The sequence below is a fragment of the Malania oleifera genome, chromosome 9, assembly GCF_029873635.1.
Source record: "Malania oleifera isolate guangnan ecotype guangnan chromosome 9, ASM2987363v1, whole genome shotgun sequence".
Classification (NCBI taxonomy): domain Eukaryota; kingdom Viridiplantae; phylum Streptophyta; class Magnoliopsida; order Santalales; family Ximeniaceae; genus Malania; species Malania oleifera.
In genome coordinates, this window is record NC_080425.1 from 44725736 (window position 1) to 44735319 (window position 9584).

The window sequence follows — 9584 nt, forward strand, 5'->3', positions numbered from 1 at the left end:
GTTCAGCACCCAATTCAAATGGACTTGGAAAGGCTCATTGTGGAATTAGTGGAGGATGATACTTAGGCGCTTATTGCCAGTCTGGTTGTATAACCTACATTATATGAAAGAATTAAAGTGGCTTAGGGGGATGATCTAGAATTAGCGGAAGTAATAGCTAGAATACAAGATAGTCAGGGAGAAGAATTCAGTATTTTTGACGATGGGGCTTTGATATTTCGCACCAAATTGTGTGTGCCTGCGGGTGACAGCATCAGAAGGACGATTCTAGAAGAACCACACAGATTCTTGTACACTGTTCATCCTAGTAGTACGAAAGTGTATAGTGATCTGCGGGAGTATTTCTGGTGGAGTGGTATAAAGAGGGAAATAGAAGAATTTGTGCAGCAGTGCTTGACATTCCAACAGGTTAAGGTTGATCATCAGAGGTTGGCTGGATAGTTGCAGCCACTTTTCATTCTTGAGCAGAAGTGGGACCATGTATCCATGGATTTTGTTACTGGGTTACCGCCGGTGCTGCATGGTCAAAATGCCATCTAGGTAATTGTTGATAGGCTAACAAAGACAGATCATTTCCTGCCCATTAGAGTTAGCTACCCTATAAACTGGTTAGCAGAGATTTACATAGAGGACGTTGATCGACCCCATGGAGTGCCGGTATCCATAGTCTCGAACCATGATCTACGTTTTACATCGTGGTTCTGGAGCTTGCAAGAGGCATTGGGGACTCAGCTAACATTCAGCACCGTAGTCAGATAGAGAGAACAATTCAGGTACTTGAGGATATGTTGCGAGCGTGTGTATTGAATTTTAGGGGTAGCTGGACTCAGCATATGCCATTGGTGGAATTTGCCTACAACAACAGCTACCAGGCTAGCATTGGCATGGCTCTTTATGAAGCACTCTATTGTAGGAGGTGTCATTCCCCTTTATACTAGAGTGAACTGGGTGAGAGGCGAGTTTTAGGGCTAGAAATAGTACAGCAGGCGTACGATAAAGTTCGATCATTTAAGATAGAATCAGTGCAGCACAAAGTCGGCAGAAAAGTTACATGGATACTCGCCACCGAGAACTAGAATTTGAAGTGGGTAATCATGTATTTCTAAAAATAGCACCATTGAAGGGGATCATGAGATTTGGAAGGAAGGGTAAGTTGAGTCCTAGGTTCATTGGCCCATTTGAGATACTCGAGAGGATTGGATCAATGGCTTATAGGCTAGCTTTACCACCATCTTTATTTAGGATTCACGACGTATTTCATGTTTCTATGTTAATAAAATACGTCTCAAATCCTTCCCATATTATTTGCTACGCAAAATTGGAGCTTTGTGATGTGTTAGCATATGACGAAGCTCTAGTACAGATCTTAGATAGAAAAGAACAAGAATTGCACTGTAAAAGGATACCACTAGTAAAACTCATGTGGAAGAATCATACGATAGAAGAAGCCTCGTGGGAGCTTGAAGATGAGATTAGACAGAAATACCCCCACCTGTTTAGTGGGTTATAGCAGTGATGTCTAAATTAAGCAGTGATAATTTTGTTTAGTATAGTGGAATTGTAATGTGGTATATAGGATAGGTAGTATTTTGATTTTGGGAGAAATTTATTTTATACTTGTAATCTCCCAGAATTACCCATGTAACCACTGTATTCATCCGCCATAAGTGAGGGTACGTAATAAAATAAGTAGACCATTTTTTTTAAGAGATAATAGATCATGTGAATAGCAATTTAGAGAATGGAATTTTATAAGGAGGGGAGAATGTAATAACCAAAAGAATTTACCCATGGCCTCGTCGACGAACACAGGGGATTCATCAATAAGGGTACAAGAGGGTCTCATCGACGAGGACATATTTCGTCGACGATAAGATATCGAGAGGTTGTTCCTAAGCTCTGAATTTCGCCAATGAGAAGATGGATTTCATTGACGAACCTTCTTCTTGGCCTCATCGATGAGATGACGTGGCTCGTCAACGAAGCCCACAGTATAAATAGTTTTAAATGAGGATTTTTACGCAGAAATTCAGCCGGAGACTCTCTCTCTCTTCTCTTTCTGCAGTTCCTTCCCTCTCTTTCCTCGATTTCGACCTCGTCGACCACTAGATTGATGTTTTGAGGCCACCATGATGCTCCTGGGGAAGTTCTCCCTAGGTCTACCAGAGCGGATTGTTCGTGGGATGAAGTTGGATTTCATCCCAGATTCAGGGTAATGTCTTTTTGTCAAAATTTGGCTTTCCTGCAGTTTTAGGAAATGTAGTAGGCAAAAAAATAGTAATATTATATTCTGGAAAATATTATTTTCAGGGTACTAAGTGGGGAGCCCTGCGGGTGTAAGGCCCGTTATAGTAGGGGCTTTTTAGTAGGAATCAGGTAAGGGAAATATGCTATGCTAGGTAACTTTAGTATGATTTCAGTATAAATTATATGTTTTTACCAGATTATTATTCAGAGCTAGAATTTGTATATTTTATCAGATATGTTTAAGATGTTTTAAATTACCGTGTGGCATGAGAATATGGATACAATACAGAATCATGTTTTGCAGTATTTATACTTAAATATGTTTTACAATATTTTCAGGATTATGTTTTACAGAATATATAGACAGAGAATATGCTTTACAGTATACCATGATTATACAGTTTTACAGTACCATAACATACAAATTTACAGTACCATAACATACAAATTTACAATTAATCTCAGAAATATAGTTAATATAGTTATAGTTTAAAACAGCGTCATGGTTAATACAGTCTTACAAAATCATGGTAAAACAGATAGTTGTATATAGAGATGTATTATATAGTATCATACGCTGATGGACCATTACAGATACAATTTACAGAGCACGATACCATAGCTATATACAATTCGGAGTGCAACCACATATTCAGATAATACGTGGTAGATATGTCGATCGTGCCTATGTTGTGGACAGACTCCCCATCAGATATGGGTTGAGGAGGGTCGATCTGACTGACGGAGTATAGTGGTTTATCCTGGTAGGCCAGCTAGTGATAGATCCCGCATATGGGCCGCACAACCCTGTTGTGAGGGGTTAAATCATGATATACAGTTATCCATAAGGAATTTTTTTAGTATTTATACTAATATACAATTCACTGGAACAAAGGATGTATTTATGTATATTAGAAGTATTATGAATAGAAAACTTAAAAGACAATTATGTAAAGCAACGTGAACAAGGTGGTATTATATATTATATGTACTTGCATTCTCAGATTCAGTTATTCATGATTTCATAGAATCAGATTTTTTTTATAGAAATGTAATTCACTTGCCCCACACTAGCAATAACATATTTCATCTTACTGAGGGTCATCTCATCCCATTATATTAACATTTTTAAGATGATCCAGTTGGGCGAGCAAATCAGGCTCGTAGGTAGAGGGATTATAGTATCGCCCTATTAGAAGGGTGAGTCTTTGAGGGTAGAAAATATTTTTGTATAGCCCTATTCAATTATATACATGTAACTTGAGGATAATCTAGCTCTCTGGTATTGTAAGATATTCTTGTATTGTTATGGATATATGACTGAGCTTCTCGCTGCTTAGGTGGATAATTAGACCTAAAGTAGAAGGTATCAGAGTAGTGTAATTTCAGCTTATATGTGAATAACAATATATATGGAAAAAAAAAATTCAAATTATAGCAGGTCGTTACAGTTTGGTATCAAAGCAGTGTAATTTCAGCTTATATGTGAATGACAGTATATGTGGAAAAATAAAAATAAAAATTTAAATTATAACAGGTCGTTACATTAATTCTTTGCAATATTCAAGGTCATATATTTATTCAAAGATTCAACTTGAAAAATTATTGATAGCAAGAATATAGATTTGTGCATTATCAAAGTTTATTTTTGAAAGGATCTTGTTCTCTAATCTTACTTAAAGCATTTTGAAATTGAACCTTATTTTTTCTCCAAAGCATTTATTTATAAAATCATATTTTGGAGATATTGATTTAAAGGATTGATTTGTAAACTTTATCATTCATATAACGATATTATCGTTACATACATACTGAGCTTCAAGTTTTATCATATGAATATGTGTTAGGAATGTTTATTGTACTAATTAGCTTGTTCAGAAGCTTCTGAGTGTTTAGGAATTTCATCTATCTATTGTATTGATGGTTCAAGTTGTGAACTGGGAAGGAGGAAGTTGTGCCTCATGTAAGCAGCAGAGTAGGTGGAAGTTGTGCCTCTTGTAAATAGTAGAGTAGGAGGAAGTTGTGCCTCTTGTAAGAAGCAGATTTGTAACGGGAACATCCATCCTAGTTAAAGGAGCGGATTAGTGCAATCCTTGGAGGTTTTGCCCAAGGCGAGGACATAGGCGGGGTTTTGCCGAACTTCATTAAAAAATCGATATTTGTGCTCTATCTCTCTATCTCTCTTTATATTTTTGCACTTATATTCATATTATATCTGTCGTGCATGTGTTAAATATTGATATATATATATATATATATATATATATATATATATATGAATATCTAAATTACGTGAGAATAATTGGGTAATACTGAATTAATTGAGATATCCATGGATTAAATAAAGTGAGTTGTATAATACTGAAATTGGTGTGTATCCAAATTTATAATTGTATGTTTGGGTTTTCAATTAAGGATGGAAGTACCAAAATACTTTTAAATACCCAATTCACCCCACTCTTGGGATTACACCTAAATTAACAAACGTGACTTGGATACTTATGGTTTTCAAAACTTGGGGGTTGTTCTACATACACTTCTTCACTTATGTAGCCATTTAAAAATGCACTGACATCCATTTGATACAGCTTCAAATCCATAAAAGCTGCATAGACTAAAAGCATTCGAATGGCTTCCATTTGAGCAACAGGTGCAAAGGTTTCCTCAAAGTCTATTCCTTCTTCCTGGTTATATCCTTGAGCTACTAGTCTTGCCTTATTTCTAACAACTATCCCATGTTCGTCTTTCTTGTTCTTATATATCCATTTCGTTCCAAAAACTGTCTTATCTTCAAGTCTAGGAACTAATGTCCATAATTTATTTCTATCAAACTGGTTTAGCTCTTCTTGCATGGACGTCACCCATGATTCATCCTCAATTGCATCACTCACATTCTTAGGTTCTTCTCGAAATAGAAATGCACAATGACTAACCATGTTTCTGAGTGAGGATCATGTGACTGCTCCACATGATGGTTCACCTATTATTTGATCGATGGGATAATTCTTTATATACTCCATTCTCTAGGTGGTTCATCAATCTCATTTTCAATTTGATTATTTTCCGCAGATGGTTCCTCAGCTTCATTTCTCTTATTTGAATCATTTTCAATAGACAATTTTTTAAATTCCTTGTTTATTTTAGTTTCATCCTCATCAGTATTTTTGGAAAAGGGATTTAACTCATCAAACACTGCATGGATAGATTCTACAACAGTTGATGTTCATTTATTATATACCCTGAAGGCTATCTAAGGCATACCCTAGAAAGTCATGAAAATACGATATGTTTGGTCTATGACCATTCCATAATTCGTAAGGAGTCTTATTTAGAGATGGTCTATTCAAAACTCTATTTAGAACATAGCAGGCGATATTTACTGCCTTACCCCAGAAGTACTTGGGTAGTTTGTGTTGTTTGAGTATAGTTCTAGCCATTTCTTGTAAAGACCTATTCTTTCTTTTAGCTTCATCATTCTATTATGGTGTTCTAGGAGCCAAAAAGTTATGAGTTATTCCTAATTAATTGCAATAGTCTTCCATGCCTTGATTTTTAAATTCTCTACCCCTATCACTTCGAATTTTAGTGATAGTATATCCATTTTAATTTTGAAATTTCTTGCACAGATTTATGAATTGTTCGCATGCTTCATATTTGTGACCTAAAAATAGTACCCTTGTATATCTCGAATAGTCATCAACTATGATGAAAGCGTAGGATTTTCCTCCTAAACTCTGAGTTGGGTTTGGACCAAATAAGTCTAAGTGTAGCATTTGAAGTGGTCTCGTAGTAGAGATAACTTTCTTTTTCTTAAAACTAGATCTTGCTTGATTTCCTAGTTGACATGCATCACGTATTTTATCTTTCACGAACTTAGCCTTAGGCGATCCTTTAATTTAGTCTCCCTTAAATATCAAGTCCACGTTTGCGTGTCCTAGTCTCCTATGCCAAATCTAACTAATTTCATTCATAGTAGAAAAATAAGTAACACGTTGAGAAGCAAGATTGTCAAAGCTAGTGGTGTAGACATTTTCATTACGATATGTAGTAAATAGTACTTTGTTTTCAGATTTGTTTTCTACAATGCATTTGTCATGTTCAAATGTGACTTTATAGCCTTTATCACATAATTGACTTATACTCAATAAGTTGTGTTTCAATCCATCAACTAATAACATGTTATCGATGACAAGTGAAGGTTCCTTACCAACCTTACCAACTCCAATGATTTTACCTTTCGAGTTATCCCTAAATGTAACGAATCCTCCATCTTTGGATATGATGGATGCAAATTTAGCTTTATCTCCTATCATATGTTGCGAGCATCCCCTATCCATATACCACTTGTCCTTAGAGGAGGAAAATCTCAAGCACATCTCGTGGTCTTTGTGAGCCATCAGACATAGATTCGCAATCTCGTCGTCATTGGATTCAACTAGGGATAATCTAGCTAGATATGTCCAACTTCTCTACAGTTATAGCACATGGGAAGATCATCATTTTTCTTCCTTCTGCTTGACTCTCCCTCTTCTGTTTTTGAGCCCTTGAATTTCCTAGTGTATTTCTTGTTCTTTCTCATGAACTCTCCGAATTTCTTAATGGTAAGCTCCATATTACCATCCAATTATGAATCACTGCCCTCATTGAAGCTTTTTGACCATGCCTTGAGCACTGTAACTTTCTTAGTTTTGTTTTGCTCATTCTTCCTTTCATTTATAGCTAGTTCATAAGTAATAAGTGAATCGATCAATTCATCAACCGACATCTCCTTCAAATTCCTTAATTCTTCTATTGCAGTGGCCTTAGCTTCCTAAAATGGCGGTAGTCCCCTAAGTATCTTCCTGATCAACTCGTAAGTAGGGTAAGATTTACCAAGAGCATTTAAAGATTTTGTGTTATGTGTGAATCTAGTGTACATGGACTGAATAGATTCATCAACAGTCATTTCAAATGTGCCTCATATTCACTGGTAAGCATGTCTATCCTACTGTCTTTTACTTCCTTAGTACCTTCATATATAACTTCTAACTTTTCCCAAATCTCTTTAGCAGTTTTACAAGCCATCACCCTATTAAACTCATTTACATCTAGTGCACATAATAGCAAGTTCATTGCAGTAGCATTTATTTGCACAGATTTCAAGTCTTCCTCTATATATTCATATTCAGTCTTAGGAACATTTACCTTATCAACTACTTTTATGGGAACATGGTTTCCCTTAGAAACAATTTTCCATACTTTCTAATCTACATTTAACAGGTACATACTCATCCTACGTTTCCAATAAGTGTAATACACCACAGTTCTGTGTCCGACATTCGTCGACGAGAGGACACCTTCGTCGACAAGTGTTCAACACTCGTTCAATGACGTGAACGTGAGTTCGTCAGTGAGAGACTTGTGTGAAATTTTTGTGCTCTCGATATTTTCTCGTCAACGAGAACAAGGTGTTCATCACCGAGTGGCCTTTATGCATTTGTCGATGAGGCCATTGGGTTCGTCGATGAGGCATCTAAAAATTTGCCTCCAAAATTTAGTTTAACTTAGACTCTTTTAAATAAATTTTTCAGGATATGCCTGTGTCTTAAGGTCAATCTAAGGTAAAATTTTGAGCTTCTAGCTATATCATATAAAATACGCAAATACAATGAAATTTAAATACCCATTCCCACGAATATCTTGAACTTGACGCTTGCATCTCCATTCTTCTACTCTTATAGTTCTATGAATTATACTTGGTTGTATATTCTTTAATCCTTATGACTTCCATGACTTCCTCAACTTCCATGCATGCTAAATAATGTTCCATTTCACTATATTCTTTAATCCTTATGGCTTCCATGACTTCCTCAACTTCCGTGCATGCTAAATAATGTTCCAGTTCACACTTTCAATGCACAGATAAAATACCAAGCGATTTGTCATTAACAAAATAGGATTGGGCTAATAAAGTCAACAATCACTAATACTGCACTATTAGTGACAAATTTGAATCATTCACTAATAATTAAAAAAATAAAAAAAATTAATACTAATTTTTTTAATCATCAATTCCTGTAAAAATCTCTAATTACATTTTTGCATACATAACCTGAAACTGTAATTACTAAAAAATTGATAAATTATTCAAAAATTTGAATTCAAATACAAATTCAGTTAAAATAGAGAAATAACATCTATTCAGATGACAAAAAAAATTTCAAAAAATTCAAAATTCAAATACAGTATACAAATTCAAATTAAAATAAAGATATTCGATTTGTTCATATAACAATAAAAATTTCAAAGAAATAATCAAAAGTTGCATCTGACGACTGTAGTGCATGAATGGCATCGTGGTGACGTTATGTTAGTCACGAACCTTACAAATTAAGAATCATAAAAAGAAAAAATTAGTATACAGATGGAGAGCATAATGGAGAGTTGGTGCTCAGTATAATCAGGAAGAAAAATATAGAGAGTGCACCGCATAATAATTTTCAACCCTAAACGAATAACTAAAATGAATTTGAATGGCGTACGTATGAATATATACAGTTGCATGCATCAAACCATGCATGTAAACACTTAAACTCGTTCTCAAAACAGAATATCCCTGGTGGTGGACAAATGACAATGCTTATCCATTGTTAAAAGCAAATGATATGTCATGTATATTAATAATTGCAAATTTAGGGCTTAATGAAATGGCTTTTCGTTTAACTTTCACTCATCGTTTCAAAAATATTTTAACATTCATTTTATCATAATTATCTTTGTACATGGTTTTTTTTTAAAAAAAAAAATTGTTACGAAATTTCGGCAACATGCCATCTGTAAGTTGGACATTTTCCCACACAACCTGTACTTGAAACATGGTTGTTTTCACAAAATAAAACATTTTAAGCACGCAACAACCTAAATCCACTACCAACATTCACAATATACTGCATCAGCCATAAAGTTGGTGTTCAACACAAGCATGCATTTCAGTAGTTCAATATACAATTCATATAACATAATACCATCCATAAAGAAAATATTACCAAGAAAAAGTTAAAACACAATTCAACTAACCTTGAACCTCATCAACAAAGTCGTATACTCTTCCAGGTAGAAATCACCCTAGCCTCTAATTCCACAAACTGCTTATTCCAAGCCTCAACCCTCGCCTCAGTTCTCGCCTTCCTGAGAACTCTAAATCATTCAGCTTATTCTTCACATAAGCGACAACCTCCTTCTCACCTTCATGAGAACTCCTCGAAGGCCCCAATAACATCTCGCATCCTTCCTTGCTCCTTTTTTCCCATCGCTCGTTACTCTGTTATCCTCTCGCAAATGAATGATCGTCTCTTTAG